Source organism: Eschrichtius robustus, chromosome 2, assembly GCF_028021215.1.
Source record: "Eschrichtius robustus isolate mEscRob2 chromosome 2, mEscRob2.pri, whole genome shotgun sequence".
In the NCBI taxonomy this organism is placed as follows: Eukaryota; Metazoa; Chordata; class Mammalia; order Artiodactyla; family Eschrichtiidae; genus Eschrichtius; species Eschrichtius robustus.
Window position 1 is genome coordinate 49,461,494 of NC_090825.1, and position 19,949 is coordinate 49,481,442.

Here is a 19,949-nt window from a genome sequence, read left to right on the forward strand (position 1 = left end):
TACTATGTTAAATAGAAATGATAAGAGTGGGTATCCTTGTCTTGTTGTTCCTGATTTTAGAGGAAAATTTTTCTGTTTTGTTACTGCTGGATATGATGTTAGCCATGAACTTTTCATATATGGCCTTTATTATATTGAGATATCTTTCCCCTATACCAACTTTGATGAGAGTTTTTATGATAAATGGATGTTGAATTTTGTCAAATGCTTTTTTGCGTCTATTGAGATGATCATGTGATACTTATCCTGTGTTTTGTTAATGTGGTGTATCACATTGATTGATTTGTTCATATTGGACTGTCCTTGCAACCCTGGAATAAGTCCCACATGATCATGGTGTATGATCCTTTTTATTGTTGAATTCAATTTGCTAATATTTTGTTGAGAATTTTTGCATCTATGTTTATTAAAGATGTTGGCCTGTAAGTTTGGGGATTTTTGGTAGTGTCTTTCTCTGGTTTTGTTATCAGGATATTGCTGACCTGGTAGAATGAGTTTGGGATTGTTCCCTCCTCTTAAATTTTTTGGGATAGTTTGAGTAGGATAGGTATTAAGCCTTCTTTAAATGTTTGCTAGGATTCCCCTGTGAAGTTGTCTGGTCCTGGACTTTTGTTTGTTGGGAGTTTTTTGATTATTGATTCAATTTCTGTATTAGTAATTGATCTGTTCAGATGATCTGTTTCTTCCTGATTCAGTCTTGGAATATTGTATGTGTCTATGAATTTATCCATTTCTTCTAGATTGTCCTAAATTGTTGGCATATAACTGTTTGTAATATTCTTTTATGATCTTTTGTATTTCTTTGCTATCAATTGAACTTTTCCTCTTTCATTTCAAATTTTGTTTATTTGGGTGCTCTCTCATTTTTTTTCTTACTGAACCTGGCTAAAGATTTATCAATTTTGTTTATCTTTTCAAAAAACTGGCTCTTGGTTTCATTGATCTTTTCTTCTTTGGTGTTTATTTTATTTATTTCCACTTTAATCTTTGTTATCTCCTTCCTTCTTTTGACTTCAGGCTTTGTTTGTTCTTTTTCTAAGTCCTTTAAATGGTAAGTTAGGTTGTTTGTTTGAGATTTTTCTTGTTTCTTGATGTAGGCCTGGATCTCTATAAACTTTCCTCTTAGAACTGCTTTTGCTGTGTCCCATAGATTTTAGAAAGTTGTGTGTTTCTGATTTTCTTTTTGATTTCATCATTGATCCATTTGTATTTTAGTAGCATGTTGTTTAGTCTCATATGTTTGTGTTTTTTCCATTTTTCTTCCTGTAATTGATTTATAGTTTCATAGTGTTATGGTTGCAAAAGATGCTTGTAATAGTTTCAGTCTTCTAAAATTTATTGAGACTTGTTTTGTGGCCTACCATGTGATCTGTCCTGGAGAATATTTCATGTGTACTTGAAGAGAATGTATATTCTGCTGTTTTGGGATGGAATGTTGTGTAGATATCTATTAAGTCCATCTGCTCTAATGTGTCATTTAAGGGCACTGTTTCCTTATTGATTTTCTCTCTGGATGATCTCTCTGTTCATATAGGGGGGTGTTAAAATTTCCTACTGTTATTGTATTACCGTCAGTTTCTCCATTTATGCCTGTTAATATTTGTTTTTGATATTTAGGTGTTCCTATGTTGGGTACATATAAGTTTATGAATGTTATATCCTTTTCTTGGGTTGACCCATTTATCATTATGCAATGCCTTTTGTTTTTTTATTATAGACTTTGTTTTAAAGTCTACTTTGTCTGATATGAGTATTGCTTTCTTTTTGTTTCCATTTGCATGGAATATCTTTTTCCATACCTTCACTTTCAGTCTCTGTGTGTCTCTAGATCTGAAGTAGTCTCTTGTAGTCAGTATACATATGGGTTTTTTTTTTTTTCTTTATCCAGACACCCTATGCCTTTTGATTGGATTGATTACTCCATTTACATTTAAAGAGATTATTTATAGTTATGTACTTATTACCATTTTGTTACTTGTTTTCTGATTGTTTTTGTAGTTTTCTCTGTTCTTTTATTCTTTTATTCTCTTCCCTTGTGATTTGATGGTTTTCTTTAGTGTTATGTTTGAGTTCCTTTCTCTCTTCTTTTTGTGTGTCCATTGTAGGTTTTTGATTTGTGGTTACCATGGAGTTCATGTATGTTGACCTATAACTATAGGTACTTATTTTAAACTTAGAGTCATTTAAGTTCAATAGATCTACATCTTTTACTTTTACTCCCCCCACCACATTTTATGTTTCTGATGTCATATTTTATATCTTCATGCCTGTTGCTTAACTATTTATTGTAGTTAGAGTTGACTTTATAATTTTTGTATTTTAATCTTTGTACTAGCTTTTAAAATTTGTTGATCTACATGTTTTTACCAGTGGGATTTTCCCCTTCCTCTATTTTCTTATTTCTTGTTATAGCTTTTTTTTTTATCTTTCATTTAAAGAAGACCCTTTAACATTTCTTGTAAGGACAGTTTAGTAGTGATGAACTCTTTTGCTTTTTTCTTTTCTGAGAAACTCTTTATCTCTTCTTTAATTCTGAATGATAACCTTGCTGGGGAGAGTATCAGATTCTGCTGAAAAATCAGCTGATAGCCTTATGGGTGTTCCCTTGTATGTAGCTCTTTGTTTTTCTCTTGCTGCCTCTAAAATTCTCTCTTTAACTTTTGCCATTTTAATTATGATATGTCTTGGTATGGGTCTCTGGGTTCATCTTGTTTGGGACTCTCTGTGCTTCCTGTATCTGGACATCTGTTTTCTTCTTCAGGTTAGGGAAGTTTTCAGCCATAATTTCATCAAATACATTTTTTACTCCTTTCTCTCTCTCTTCTCCTTCTGGAACTCTTATAATACAGTAGTTAGTATGCTTGATGTTGTCCTAGGGATCCCTCAAACTATCCTCATTAAAAATAATTCTTTTTTCTTTTTGCTGTTCTGATTGGGTGATTTCCACTATTTTGTCTTCCACGTCACTTATGTACTCTTCTGTTTCACTTAATCTGCTTTTAATTCCTTCTGGTGTTTTTTCATTTCAGTTATTGTATTCTTCAGCTATAACTGGTTCATTTTTATATTTTCTAGTTCTTTGTTGAAGTTTTCACTGTGTTAGTCTATTCTTTTTTCAAGTTCAGTTAGCATTCTTATTACTATTGCTTTGAGCTTTTTATCAAGTAGATTATTTACCTCTGTTTCTTTAGGGTTTTCTTTTTTCCCCTTGGTGCTTTATCTTGTTCTTTTATTTGAAGTATAGTCTTCTTTTTTCTCATTTTGTTAACTTTCTCTGTTTGTCTCTATGAAATTAGGTGAAACAGTTATCTATCCCAGTCTTGAAGGTGTTTCCTTGTGTGGGAGTATCCCTGTGCAGTCTGCATGTGCCCAGTGGCTTTGATGGAAGAGCTTGATCTGAACTGAGCACATTCTGTGTCTTCCTCTAGGTGCACTTACAGTCTCTGCCTTTGTGGGAGGTAAGGCTGGAGTCATAGGGGCTAGAGCCAGAGCCAGGTATGAGCTGGGTCTTCTTCTAGGCTCAATGGCAATTGCTGCCCAACTGGAGGCAAGTCTTTGGCCCAAAGGGCTGAAGCAGGATCCTTGAGGGCGTTGGGCTTCTATCCAGTGTGATGGTTGTCTCCACCTTGACTGGGGGCATGGCCAGGGCCTGAGGGCTTGGAGCTAAACTTCTCAGCTCACTCTGTTCCTTTCCTGGTTCATGAGTATGCTCACTGGCAATGGTGAAGTCATGCTGGGGTGGTCCTGGCAGGCTGGCCACAGCACCAGGCAGTTTTCATTCTGCTGCCTGTGTGCTGGGACTGGCAGCAAGGTAGTCTGTGTGTGCACTATTCAAGGGTGGAGTCTCGGTTTCTTACAGCCCTCTGCCAAGTCCCACTGGTTTTAAAACCTGCTAAGGTTGCTCATCTTCCTGGTGTCAGACCCCAAGCCTGGGCTGCCAAAAATGTGGCTTGAATCCCTCACTCCCCAGGAAGGATATCCCCCTACTCTTCTGGGTCACCTGCTAGTATGTAGGTCCCAACTAAATCACTCCTTCTTCCCTCGTACCAGACTCTGTGCAGTTCTTTCTTTACAGCCTTGTTGTAAAAAAGCTGTTCTGCTAGTCTTCAGGTTGTTCTCAGTAAGAGTTGCTGTATATATAGTTGCAGTTTTGGTGTGTGGGGGGAGGTGAGCTCAGGGTCTTCCTACTCTGCCATCTTTATCCTGCCTCCTCTTATTTTTCTGTTGTTGACAGATGTATGGGTTATTTCCAGTTTTTAACTAGTACAAATAAAGCTGCTATAATGGAACTGGAACATTTGGATAGCCAAAAGTTAAATCTTTTTTTCCTCTGTCTCTCTGGCTCCATCAGCCCTTTTGATACATATTTTAGTTTTTACATTCCTAAGAGAAACACTACAGTTCCAAAGATGTGGTGTGTTCATTGTTGTGTTTTCTAAGACTTGTTTACAAAATAGTTTTTTTTCTGTTCAATTGTTCGCTTCCCTTCCTTTTTCCAACTTTTTAATTCTTGCTCTCTTTTGTAGTATTTTCAACAGGAGTAGAACACCAATGTAAAAAAAAAATCCTATAGATTAAAAAATACTCTTGGTCAAGGTATGACTCTGGAATTGCAATTAAATATAAAAGAAAAACTCTCTTATATTGTGGATTGACTCTGCCTGTCCCTCATATCAGTGTTATAATGGGGTTCTTTGTATTTTCCCAGAAATGGGACTGAATTAAATTCTGCTAAATCTGTTTTATATGATATTGTTGCTTAATGACACCTATTTCTAATACTTGGCCTTTGTTCACTTTTATCTTAGGAATTTCCCTTTCTTACAGATGAGACAAGAAATTTTATTAAAATATTCATGTCTTTTTTTTCTCATTTCTGTAGTAAATTTAAAGCAAAGGGAATTATTTTTTTTAACCCCTCTCAAGAAGAACAATAACCTTCAGTGGGTCTGAGTTTATGCCCCTTGTCTTAGGGATTTATTAAAAACTTTTCTGTTTTGCTGTCAAAATCAGAGGTTGTCAAGCATCTGAGGACAATCCCACACCCACGATTGTGGGGAATGTGAAGAACCTTTGAGAAGGAAGGTGATGGGTGTTGTGGAGAAGGAGGACAACTCTGCACAACAGAGAGGCAGTTAGCTTTACTGAGACTGAGGTTTGGGGGATTACCATGAATGGTAGAGATCTACATCCTGTGTGATACAGGGCTTCACTGGGTCTGTGGCTGGAGGATGGCTCTAGACACCAAGGTGGGCCACTGAAGACAGTGACAGGATCTGTGGCTGAGACTGTTTTCAGTAGAGAGAACCATGGTGAAGGGCTTCTTTGGGCACCCAGGACAGCAGTTTCTGGTAGGCAGGAGACACAAGTGTTGACAGTGGCATCATAATAGAGGTGAGAATGGTGGCTTTCATCGGCAGAAAAATAATTTCTCAAAGATGCCTACATCCCAGTTCCAGAAATCTGTGACTGTTACCTTATATAGCAAAAGGGACTTCACAGATGTGATTGGTTAAGGATCTTGAGATGGGAAGATTGTTCTGGATTTACGTGGGTGGGCCCAATGTGATCGCGAGAGTCCTAACAGGGAAAAAGGAAGGGAGAAAAGGCAGAGGAGGAGATGTGAGGACAGAAGCAAAAGTCCAAGTGATGTAATTGCTGACTTTGAAGGTAGAAGCAGGTCATGAGCCAAGGAATGTGGGCAGCCTCTAGGAGTTGCAAAAGGCAAGGAAATAGGTACTTTGCTAGAGCCTCCTAAAGCTATGCAGCCCTGACAACACCTTGATTTTGTCCCTGTGAGACCCATTCCGGACTTCTGATCTCTAGAACTGTAACATAATAAATTTGTGTTAAGCCACTACGTTTTTGGTACTTTGTTATAATGGCAGTAGGAAATTAGTATAGTGGCCACAATGGCCTATAAGAGTCAGACTCTTCCCTCATTTTTTAGGTTTCCCACAGGTTCTTCTAAGTTTGTGTTTGTGTGGGGAAAGACCACACCCACCCACCCCAAAAAACCCCCCAAAAAACAGTAACAACTGATCTCAAGGATCTTATCATTCTAATGACTGGAGCTTAGAGTCAGATGTAATTTTATTAAAGAAAGAAAAGTGATGTTTTGTGCAACAGGGTTGTGACTTATATGTACATCTCAGTGTGCATGATTACTCTGATTCATTGTGACTCAAACCAAGTATCACATGAAGGTCCCAAAGGTTGAATCCTTATTTCCTTAAAATTTGTCCATATTACATGTTTAACCTGTATGTATTGGTAAGAAGTATTTGACTCTACAACGTCAAGGTCTCTAACAAGTGTAACTATAGCCTTAGGAGTAGACAATTCTCTTGGTTTGCTGTACAATTACTGTAAGGTATTTGAAAGAGGAAACAGAAAGGGTGATTTAGAGCACTGGTTTGAATTTCTGCAAAGGGAGGGGGAGTCTTTTCGAAGACACAAATGGAAGCCAATGAGGAAACACATGGATTTCACACTAAAAGAATAAAAATAGCTCTTCCTTCTACCAGGGAGAAAAAGTTATTTTCCTCTTCCAGGAGTAATCAGTCATGGATTGTGCAGAGTGGAAAGTTATAGAGGCAGGAGAAGGCAGAAAAAAAAGACACAAGGGCCCTCCAAAAAGAGTGGCAACAGCACGTTTTGTAGTTTTTTGTGAGCACTTTGAATTCAATAACTTTGGTTCAGAGGACACCTAAGCCATGAAACAAGTTTGTAGCAAAGGTGCATACCGTGTCTGAAGAAAATGGCCAAGAGAGAAAGTTTTAGAAGACAGTGAGTCAGGAAAAATTAAGATCATGCATAGGAAGACAAAGAAATGACAGTAAGACCTGGCATAATATACGTCCCCATTGATAGTGACTAAGTGGAAAAGCAGATCTGTAGGGCGAAATCCTAAAAATTGTAATTCAGCAAGAAGATTTTGTTAAGCTTTGCAATTACGGATGACTCTTTTTTTCTCTTTGTCAAATGTTTTGAGTGGTCATATCATTTTTAAAATTAAAAAGTTGATAAGGAAGATTATCTTTCAGAAGACACTCTGCCATTCTTCTGTTCCTCTGCCTCCTCCTTTCCTCCATCAATGATGTCTTTACAGCCAATTATCAATCTCCTTTGCTGAATCTCCCTTTTCCTTATTATCATTTGGAATCTTTTATAGAGAGAGGCTTGTTTCAGCAGACTCAGATTGCACAGCACCAGACCCACAGAATCCTCTCTGCAGACATTACCAGATGCATATTGGAGTGCTTTGCCAAATCTGCCAACGCATTTGCAAATATCCAAGCTGTTCTTCCCGCTTTAAAATGTTTGGTGAAGAAACTAACAAAACAATGTAAAGCAATTATACTCCAATAAAGATGTTAAAAAAATATTTGGTGAAATGATGAGATGTAGGGGAGAGATGTAGAAGTTGGACGGCAATAAATACAAATCTCTGTGGGTTGTTGTTACCTCCTAGGATGCAGAGCAAGAGCCGTTGGGAAATGTTAATTCACTTAAAAGCTGGAGTCCCTTAGAGGAAAACATAGGCAGAACACTCTATGACATATATCACAGCAAGATCCTTTTTGACCCACCTCCTAGAGGAATAGAAATAAAAGCAAAAATAAACAAATGGGACCTTATGAAGCTTTTGCACAGCAAAGGAAAACATAAACAAGACGAAAAGACAACCCTCAGAATGGAAGAAAATATTTGCCAATGAAGCAACTGACAAAGGATTAATCTCCAAAATTTATAAGCAGCTCATGTAGCTCAATATCAAAAAAACAAACAACCCAATCCAAAAATGGGCAGAATACCTAAATAGACATTTCTCCAAAGAAGACATACAGATTACCAGCAAACACATGAAAGGATGCTCACCATCACTAATCATTAGAGAAATGCAAATCAAAACTACAATGATTTATTACCTCATACCTGTCAGAATGGCCATCATCAAAAAATCTACAAACAATAAATGCTGGAGAGGGTGTGGAGAAAAGGGAACCCTCTTGCACTGTTGGTGGGAATGTAAATTGATACAGCTCCTCTGGAGAACAGTATGGAGGTTCCTTAAAAAAACTGAAAATAGAACTACCATACGACCCAGGAATCCCACTACTGGGCATATACCCTGAGAAAACCATAATTCAAAAAGAGTCATGAACCACAATGTTCATTGCAGCTGTATTTACAATAGCCAGGACATGGAAACAACCTGTGTCCATTGACAGATGAATGGATAAAGAAGATGTGGCACATGTATACATTGGGATATTATTCAGCCATAAAAGAAACAAAACTGAGTTATTTGTAGTGAGGTGGATGGATCTAGAGTCTGTCATACAGAGTGAAGTAAGTCAGAAAGAGAAAAACAAATACCGTATGCTAACACATATATATGGAATCTAAAAAAGAAAAAAAATGGTTCTGAAGAACCTAGGGGCAGGACAGGAATAAAGATGCAGACGTAGAGAATGGACTTGAGGACACGGGGAGGGGGAAGGGTAAACTGGGATGAAGTGAGAGAGTGGCATGGACATATATACACTACCAAATGTAAAATAGATAGCTAGTGGGAAGCAGCTGCATAGCACAGGGAGATCAGCTCAGTGCTTTGTGACCACCTAGAGGGGTGGGTTAGGGAGGGCGGGAGGGAAATGCAAGAAGGAAGAGAGATGGGGATATATGTTTATGTATAGCTGATTCACTTTGTTATAAAGCAGAAACTAACACACCATTGTAAAGCAATTATACTCCAATAAAGATGTTTTAAAAAAAAAGCTGGAATACTTCCCAAATGGATGGTGTTGGTTCACAGCTGACCTTAAGAGGGGATGGTGTAGCAGGTAAGGTAAATTCAAGCGATTATGAACAGAGGAAGCTCCTGATGACTTTATGTCCCTTTCCTTCCTGAACTCTTACCTACTGGCTTATACTCCATAACTTCTGGAGTGGAGAGAACCCAATGCCTTAAAGACTTTATATAGATACTCTTAGGCTTCCAGTTTCCAGAATCTTAGACCTTCCAAGTGAGTAAATAAGTAAGACTCGGCAGTGTCTTTACATCTGTGACTTTAACTTTTATTTGGATTCCATGTCCAAATAAAATGTCACTTAGGATTTTGTCTCTATGGATCTGGCTTGTTGGTTGGCCTGAGACATCTCTTGCTTTAAGGAGCATTGTGCTGTATCCAAGTATAACACAAAATTTGGTATCCAGTCCAGAGGTGATGAGTATGCTGTGGGATAACAAGGGTCTTTGTTCCTTTTACCCCACCTGACCCTTCACATCCTTACCCATGAAGGGGGAGGGTGACCCTTCAGTGCAAGGCAATCTGTATGAAGTAGGAGAGAAGTTTGTGTTTTCTGTAAATGCCATTTCAAAAAATCCAAGGGTAGAGCCGGGAGTGATCTTCTTGACCTTATTACAGAGATAGTGTCAGGACAAAGCCCCTGGGACCAACCACTTGATGAGAGGGATTTCAGGCTGGCTTGATGTTGGTTTTGTATGAACTAAGGGGCAACTTGATGGGAAAAGTAGAGATGTGTTTTTAATCTTTATCTTATTACTTGCATCTTGGATCTGCTCAGCTGCTAGCAAGATTCTAACCTTTTTGGTGTGGGGCTGAACCTGGGTCCCCTCCTGGATGGATGTTTGGTGCTCTGGTTAAAATGCTGCAATGCTGAGAAGGAGCAGAGCCCTGCATGTGGACCCCGAAGACAGAATTATAGGAGGGTGCTGGAAATACTTCCTGAAGCTCTGTCGAAGAGCCCGTGAAGTGAGCTCACAAGACCCTGCCCAATTTTGTCACCTTTCCCAAGGCAGTCCTTAGAGTGGCCATAGGGGACTGGACTGAGGATGTTATAGAAACAGAACATATGAGAATGACAGTGGCAGTTTGCTCAATTCCTGAGGTGTCCGGGAGAAACTTACACTCATTTCTCTTGTTCTTGTTGTTGTCATTGTCTCAGAGAGTGAGCATTCAGCTTTGATTAAAATATGCCCTTTTCCAGCCACCAGTTTATTTGTGCTTCAGTCAAACAGATGAATCCCTTAGAAGATATTATCAGGCTGGTGCATTGAGAACTATTATGAATCTGTGACAGTTTCAAGACAGAGAGGTCTGAAGTAGCTGGCATGTTGTTGTTCATAATTCAGGAGCATTGGCAGAAGTCTTGGAAAATGAATGGATTTTCTTAACCTTATTACTTGCATCAGCATTAATAAGCCCTCTTTTTTAAGAAGGAACATTCATTTCCACATTGATATGCAAAATATTTTCCCAGGGCTCTTACTATAACTTTTATAGTCACTTATGTGATAAACTTAAGATATTTCTGAGCATAGATTTTACTCACAAACTAACCAGTTCCAGTTTGCCTGCTATTGGAAGCCTGAATAGGAGGAACAAAGGACTCGAAAGAAATGACCAGACTCCATGCCCTTAGTCTCCATGTATGGGTTCCTCCTCAAGTTGCTCACAATGACCTGTGCATTCTGCTATTTCAGTTATCCATATTTGGAAATAGGGCAAGTAACCAGCTCATGGGCTGGTTACTGACAGAGTGAGATAAAAATGAGAAGGTTTGTTGAAAGCAAGTCATCTAGTAACTGTTTTTCATAGACAAGGCAGCAAAACCAACTCATTGGATTCCCAAGGTTCAGCAAGACCATCCTTGAAAGATCAGAGACTGGAGTTCTAGAATCTTCGCTTGAATAGGCAGTGTTCAAAATCACTGATAAACATACACTTTTCAGTGCAGTAGTTAGGGGTCAATCCACAGTTTTTACTGAACTACAATTAAAAAGGGCTGACTTTGACTTTCAGTTATAGGATGGACTAATTATCTGGAGAATATATCCTATCAGAGAATACAAAAAATGCTTATTAAAATGTATTTTAAAATGACAAAGCCAGCAGGAAAGTAAGGGAAATTATAGTAGGTTAGAAACAATGGGAAAGTGTGAATCTAGACAGATAAAAGAATTCTGGAACTGGCCTTTACCTGGGGGCATTTGTATAGTGGGTCACACTTATGCATGGGCAGATAAAGGCTGAGTCTGAGGAGGGTAGAGGTCAGATCAGAGGCTCTTGAATAAGGCTGGTTCTCTTTTAAGAGTACTAAAAAAAAAGCCCACTGCACAGAGGCAGCTGGAGAGATACTGTCTGCTTTTGCCTTAGCTGTGGGTGGAGTGAGGAAACACATTTGTCCAGAAAATTCCTAATTTCAACTCCACAGTCACATGAGTTTGGAGACAGAAATCATACCCTCTGTGGTATCCATAGAAAGTTTAATGTAAAGTGCCACTGGATTGGTTGTACCTCCAGGTACCTGGCATAAAGAAACAAATCTCTAGAGGAAAACATTTTAAACCAAGACTTCAAAGAATTCCTACAGGTAAATTTTTGAAAAACATGATTGCAAAATTAAAAAAAAAATCACAAAACAAATGAAAAATAAGCCACCATAAAGAAGAGCCAGCTGAAAGAACAAATAACAGAATCAAACTTCTGAGAATAGAGATGTTGGAATATTCAGATACCAAATTTAAAATTATCATGTTATAATATTGTCTAAGGAAGTAAAAGAAGGTATGACAAAGGAACACACATCTATTGAAAATAATCAGTTATTTGAAAAAGAACTGAAAGAGAAATTTTATGAATAAAAAATATAATAACTCCAAGTAGGAATGCTATACAAGTTCAACAGCAGGTTAGACAAAAATGAAGAAAAGTACACCTGTTTGTAAACTGGAAGGTATCTCTAAAGAAATCGCTCAGAATGAAGCATAGAGAAGCAGATGGAAAATATTACAGGGAAATTTAATACATGTTGGAATCACAGTAATAATGTCTAATTTGTTGGACTAAGAATGAAGGTGGAACCAAGTCATTGGATAACAATTTATAAATCAGGAAGGAGAATGATGAGAGTAAAAACATTCTAAGATCATTATATCTTTGCAAAGATTGTAAAGATATTTAGACCTTAGTAAATATAAATATTGATATTAAATTTTCCAAGGTAATCACCAAAGAATGGAAGTAGAGTTTGTATCTTCCAATCTAGGAATGGGAAAAAATAGAATAAAGGGGAAAAATAAGAAATAAACCTCAATCAGTCCTAAAGAAAGCAAGGTAGAAGGAGGAGAAAAAAACAAGAATATGGAAGATATTGAGGCAAAGAGGAAGCACAAAACAAGGCAGTAGAAAGTAATCCAGTTATATTAGTAATCATGTAAGTGTAAATGTGCTAAACTCCCTAGTTAAAATACAAATATTTTCAGACTGAATTTTTAAAAATCCTACAATTTGGTGTTTACAGGAGATTGACCGTCTCATGCAGTTTATAAGAATATAGGAAGAGTAAAAGTAAGGGAATGGAAAAAGATACGCCAGGAAATATAAAGCAAAAAAGAAACCTGGTGTAGTTATATTAACTAGAAAAAGTGGACTTTAACGTGGAAAACCCTACTAGAAATAAAGACGCTTACTATATGTTGATAAAAGTTTCAAGTTTTCAGAAAGATATTGATAATAATTTATAATGTAGAAGTGCTTAATAACATAGGTTCAAAATACATAAATCAAACTAAATGTAAAATCAACTAAAATGTGAGCAGAAATCAACAAATCAGCTATCATAATGGGAGAATTTAATTTTCCTCTCTTGTAACTGATAAATAAAGCAGAACAAAATCAATAAGGATATAGAAGATTTGAAAAATATAATCAACCATCTTGAGCTAGTTGTATTTTTTTAAAACAGACTTTATTTTTTAGAGCAGTTTTAAGTTCACAGCCAAATTGAGTGGAAAGTACAGAGATTTCCCATATACATCACACATGCATAGCTTCCCCCATTATCAATACCCCCCACTAGAATGACACAGTTGTTTGTTACAATTGATGAACCTACACTGACATTTCATTTTTACCCAGTGCCTATAGTTTACAATAGGGTTCATTCTTAGTGTTGTACATTCTATGGGTTTGGATAACTAATGACATGTATCCATGTCTTTATACAATTATCTTTTGAACACTGCTTCCAACAATGGGAGGAAAGAAATGTATTTGTAATATATTTGTAACTATTTTAAAATATGTATTTTTCCTAGCTCAAGGAACATTGACAAAAAATGAACATGTTCTAAGCCATAAAGCATGTTTCAACAAATTTTAAAGGCAGTTTCTTGTATGCTGCATTCTCTGACCTCGACTTAGAAGAGAAACTCATGTAATGATACTGCAAAGAAGTCAATCTTTTTATAAAGTTATCCACATTTCTTAATACCTGGTTCTATTAAACAGACAAGGCTATATAGGCCAATTTCTCTTTGAAGACAGTGTGAAATATGAGATCAAAGGGGAGATCTCATCTGTGGGAAGGTGAGGAAAAAAATGATGCTAGAAACTTCCCTATGATCCAGGCATGTTATCAATTTCTAGTTTCCTGTGCTACAGAGATATTTCAAAATTTTGTAGTCTTACTGCTGTGCAAAACTGAAAATGCTAATATTTTCAGGTTGTTTTAAAAATTTGACATCCTCCATCATAAGGAACTAAAAGGGGTGAAGGCACTCAGATAAGAAAAACAAATAGTATCTGAAACCCAAAAAAATATAACACCAAAGAACGGTTTTTGATTTTTCTCTTATAAGATGTCAATTATTATTTCAATCAGGCTGATCTACTTTTCTTATTTTAGCCTTTTCCCATGGCCAGCTTGAAAAGAATTACATTGTTTAAACAGATTTTAGTGCAATTCTTCAAAAGAGGGGTTGTTCAGGGTTTGTTTTGTTTTGTTTTGTTTTGTTAACATTCAACAAATAGCATTTTGCCTTTGTATTGTTCTACTGATTTGATGCAAAGTCTCTCTAATCTCAAAGCCTTTGGGATTGCATTTGCTTTAAGCTTTACATAATATGAATTCAAAAGATATACCTGTTAAATTTTAACGTTACATAGGGATTTATAATTGTTGAAAAAATATTTCAAAAACCTTAAATATAAATGCCGAAGCCAAAATTAGATTGTCTTTAAGTTAATTACTCTAAGCCTCAGTTCTTCAGCTTCAAACAAAAATTGTGTTGCTCTTGTCATAAACTGTCCTATTAATATAGCATAGTTTAAATTTTTTGATATAAAAATTTGAAACATTAATGAATTATTGTAGCAGAAATCAGGTAACAAAAAGTAATAAAATTACTTCAGTAGAATCTTAGATCTAAAGTCATTTGAAAAGAACAATAAATAGAGAATAAGAGAAAATATTTCAAATATGGGTTCAGGAAAATATTAAATAAAGTTCAATGAAATTCTCTACAGTTCTGCATCTAGCATTATTTTAGTTCCTATGAGGCTTATTAAGAAAGTAAGTAGCATGGTCTTTAAGTTATATTAGAAATAACCAAGTGTTAAACTGGGGTTCATGAGAACAGCAAGATTCAGGGTAGGAGAGGATGACATGAGTTGGAGATGTTAGGAAGTTACATAAAATAAATAGGTGTCCTTGAAGGATATAAGTCATATGTGAAAAAAGAGGCCAAGGGAGGAACAATGAGGAGAGGGGAACAGAATGAATATGATGTGTTCTATATGGGTTGGTAATTTTCTTCAAATTCACTCATCCTTAGAGAGCATCTGATAAAAATAATCTCCTTTAAAAGGCAAGTTACCTCCAAATATATTTGAATTTATGTGCATGGTCTTTTAATTTCATAAGAGAGGTGAACCATCACATTGCAAAAGTATCATAAGAATTTTTATGTTGATCATTCTTTTTCTCATTTTTAATGTGGGATACCCCTGTTAAAAATTTCTCATAAATCTGGTAGTGCTTGGAAAGTCGTTGCGTTTTTTAGAGACTCCTTTTGTGTGTGTGTGTGCTTTTGAAACCATTTTTCTCTTTTTTGAATTATTAGAAGGGTGAGACATTGGAAACATGAAGGATCATATGTAAGCCAATTCAAAAAACATTACTTCAGAGACTTTGGGGGAAACATGAAATATCTGCCAGTGAACCAGCAGGCAGGTGATGTGATGTTTGCCAGAATGCTGCAGGAACTGTAATGAACATTACTATTCCAAATACACTTGTTATTATTCAAATCACAAAATGGTAACCTCATTTTCTGTCTCAATAGAATCCCTCTATTATGATGGTTGTACATTTTATAGATGTAGAAAGTCTTTTTTTTTTTCTTTTTTAAATTTTATTAGAGTATAGTTGATTTACAATGTTTTGTTAGTTTCAGGGGTACAGCAAAGTGAATCTGTTATACATATACATATATCAACTCTTTTTTAGATTCTTTTCTTATATAGGCCATTACAGAGTACTGAGTAGAGTTTCCTGTGCTATACAGCAGGTTCTTGTTAGTTACCTATTATATATATAGTAGTGTGTCTATGTCCATCCCAAACTTCCAGTTTATCCCTCACCCCCCTTACCCCAGTAACCATGTTTGTCTTCTACATCTGTGACTCTACTTCTGTTTTGTAGATAAGTTCATTTGTACCCAGTTTTTAGATTCCACATATAAACGATATCATATGATATTTGTCTTTCTCTGTCTGACTTACTTCACTCAGTATGACAATCTCTAGGTCCATCCATGTTGCTGCAAATGGCATTATTTCATTCTTTTTTATGGCTGAGTAATATTCCATTTTGTTTATGTACCACATCTCCTTTATCCATTCATCTGTCAGTGGACATTTAGGTTGCTTCTGTGTCCTGGCTATTGTAAGAAGTGTTGCAATGAACATTGGGGTGGATGTATCTTTTCGAATTATGGGTTTCTCTGGGTATATGCCCAGGAATGGGATTACTGGGTCATCTGGTAGTTCTATTTTTAGTTTTTTAAGGAATCTACGTACTGTTCTCCATAGTGGCTGTATCAATTTACATTCCCACCAACAGTGTAGGAGGGTTCCCTTTTCTCCACACCCTCTCCAGCATTTATTGTTTGTAGAGTTTTTATGATGGCCATTCTGAGCAGTGTGAGGTGACACCTCATTGTAGTTTTGATTTCTCTAATAATTGGTGATGTTGAGTATCTTTTCATGTGCTTTTTAGCCATCTGTATGTCTTCTTTGGAGAAATGTCTATTTAGGTCTTCTGCCCAGTTTTGGATTGGATTGTTTGTTTTTGTGATATTGAGCTGCATGAGCTGTTTGTATATTTTGGCGATTTTTAGAGACTCCTTGGTGGACAAATTAAATGGTGGTGGTTGCCGATTTTTTTCCCAACACGCTTTAGGAGATGCAGTAACTGGGGGAAGGGGGCAATTCAAAGATGAAAGAGAAGGCTTGAAGTATGAAAGGTCATCCTATTGATTAGCAATAGGGTCAAATTTTCATCTGAGCAAGAGCTGATTCATCATAGGAGATAGGCTTCTGAGAACCAACACAGAACAAAAAGCTCCTGGTTTTTGTTGTTGTTGTTTTTTTGTTTTTGTTTGTTTATCTAAAGAATTTATAAATGTAACCTATGTGCTTCCATGTTGTGCTGAGTCCAGAGGCATAGGGCTTCTCAATTTAACTCCCTACCCGGGTTGCCCTTTTGCCCCTGTGAGATCTAAACATTTTGGGGGCAATTATTGAGAACTTATTAGTAGTCTAGAATTTGGTCAATTTTTGTAAATATTCTCTGAATACTCAAAAGTAATGTATATGCTATGCAAATACAAATTTTGGTATATACCTCCTATTAATTCTATTATATTAATTTATTTGTCAAGAGCTGAGTTATATAAAATCTTCTGTGGTGATTGGACTATATATATTTATGATTTATCATTGTTTTTCTGAAAATTTGGTTTTATTATATCTATCATATTTTATTCAGCCTTCTGATTTTTTAAACATTTCCTTGTTTCCCTTTTATTTTCCTGTTGTTTAGGTTTTCTTGGCAATTTTCTAGTTTTGCTTGACATTTCTATTCTTCTGGTGGTTATTTGAACTCATGTTTTTCTCTCTATGTTAAAAATAGCATTTTATAGCAGCTTGAGTGCCCACACCATTCCAGTTAGCAAGCTGAGTCTCTTACATATATTATTTAATTTTTGCAACAGCCTGTAAATATTAATACCCCAATTTATCGATGAGAAAATAGTTCCTTGGGGACTTCCCTGGTGGTCCAGTGGTTAAGACTTCGCCTTCCAATGCAGGGGGTGCAGGTTTGATCCCTGGTCGGGGAGCTCAGATCCCACATGCCTCGCTGCCAAAAAACCAAAAACATAAAACAGAAGCAATATTGTAACAAATTCAATAAAGACTTCAAAAAAAAAAAAAAGTTCCTTGAAGTTAAGTCATTTGCTTGAGAGCACAAAGCTAATAATTGGCAGGGCCAGAGTTTGAACCCAGTCCTCTGTGGCTTCTTTTATCCACTAAATTCTGTCATCTCCCTAGTTTAAAATATTTTTCACTCTGTCTTTTTTCCCATCACAACTTGTTTTAACTAACATGAGCTATTAGATCTAGACCTTTATTATTAGTTTCTTTCTTTAGGTATAAAATTTTCTTTTAAGGGTTATTTATATTTACATTAAATTTCACAATAATCTTGATAAAACTACTTAAACAGAATATGACATTTTACTGATTATATTGCTTTCCTTTCTTTGCAGTTAATCAATTTTTGCTGTCTTTGAGAGATACTCTTCTATCTTCTTAAAATTTAAAACTTTATTCAGAATCTCTAAAGTTGTGGCTCTTTAATTTTTCTATACAATTAAATATATTAGGGCACTAAATGGACATTTTCTACATGAAAATTCATATCTTCTTTTCATTTTTCTTTCAAATCAGGGATATTTTCTTCTATTATTTATTTAATTGTTGCTTCTCCTCTGGCCCTTCTCTCCTCTTAAAGTACTTTATGCTAGATGTTCTGGATACCTCCCATGTTGACAGTATTTTGTTCAGTGTATTTATCCTTCTTTGTAAATTTCCACTGAATTCTGGGAGCATTTGTCAAACATGTGTTGTAATTTATTTGCTTGTTTTTGGTGTTATCTAATTAATTTCACTTTACTACCTCCAGTAAAATTCATCTCTCTTGATTTTCACCTGAAAACTATCTTTCCTAACTCATGTCATTCTTTTTTTATACATGCAAATACTATTGAGAACACAAACAAATTACTTTCTGCAAACTTTAAAGTATTTTTAATAGTACATTGCAGTTGTTATGATCCCCCAAATTGTTCACTTTCTTTTAAACTACTAAAATGTTTCTATTGTCTAGTAATTTTTTTTCATTTTTCATTCTCACAGGTGGATGTATTTTTTTTAAATTTAATTTAATTTATTTTTCTATACAGCAGGTTCTTATTAGTTATCCATTTTATACACATCAGTGTATACATGTCAATCCCAATCGCCCAATTCATCACACCACCAGCACCCCCCTACCGCCACTTTCCCCACTTGGTGTCCACACGTTTGTTCTCTACATCTGTGTCTCAGTTTCTGCCCTGCAAACCGGTTCATCTGTACCATTTTTCTAGGTTCCACATATATGCGTTAATATACGATATTTGTTTTTCTCTTTCCGACTTACTTCACTCTGTATGACAGTCTCTAGGTGGATGTCTTTTATGTCTAGTAGCCAGAGTTAAGCTGTGTTCTGTCAGAGATCATTTCTTTAGCTCCTATAGTTCCAGAAAAAGAGGAAAGTAGAAGTTTGTATTTTTTGATGTTTCAATTTTGTCCATGAAAGAGAGGCGTAGAAGCACTTTGGTGTCTGGAACCTTCATTATTATAGCAAAGAATTCATCTATTCAACAAGTATTTACTGAGGGCCAGCTCTGTGTCTGACACTACTGAGCACTGAAGATATGATAATGAATATGACGTACCCAGTCCTTGCTCTTATTTGGTTTATAAACTCTTAGAGAAGTCATATATCAGATAATTACACAGAAATCTACTTAATTACCAAGAGTGTTAAGGGTTATAAAAACTTAATGGGTTCCTGGTGAATTGGAAGGACTGACAGGAGACTATTGTTCATAGTGTGGTGACCATAGAGAAGAGTCCAGGGAGGTAGGAGAGGTCAGATCATGCAGGGCTTCTTGGGACACATTAAGGACACTGAGACTAATCCAAAACCAGTGGAAAGATATGAAGTGGGTGGATGGTGTATTTAAACTTATATTTTTAAAGGCCCACTCTAGCTTCCATTGTGGGGGACAGACTGTAGGGACCAAGTGGATATGGGAGACCACTTTAGAATGTTCTTGCAGCCTTCCAGACAAGACATGATTGTGGTTTGGACCAGGCTTGTTGTAAGGGAGATGGAACTAAGTGAACAAATTTAAGGAATATTTAGGTGGGACAGTATTATGAAGAGACATGGATAACTGATTCATTGTTTGGGTAAGAAAAAAGGATTTCATTTCCTTTTCTGTCACAGTAGCCTACCATTGATGACATCCTTCTCTATCTGGCACTGCCTGCCTTAGTAACAATGACTTTACCTAGCACACTGTCTACTCCAGGTGGGAATGAGACTAAGAATGGGCCTCTCTTCATTCCACTATTTAGTGAAGTTAATGGCAGATTCTAAATGTCCCTATTTCCATCCTACTAGACAATTCCTGCTTCTAGGAGTCACAAGGTCATATGGCATTGAGAGTGCAGGTTCTAAAGACAGACTGGGCTTGATATTTGTTTCTGCTACTTACTGTCAGAGTGATTTAGGGCAAATGGCTTAATTATTCTTGCCTCAGATTTCATACCTGTAAAATGGGCATAATTCTAGCATCCACTTCCTTGCAGCGTTATGAGGCTTGAGTTACTGTTTATAAAGCACATGGAACAGTTTCTGGCACATTTTAAGTATTCTAATGTTAGTTACAACCTTTATTACTCTGATTTTGGGGTGGCTGGGAATCTTGTCCACTCACTTTCCTGGCAATTGCTTCTTTT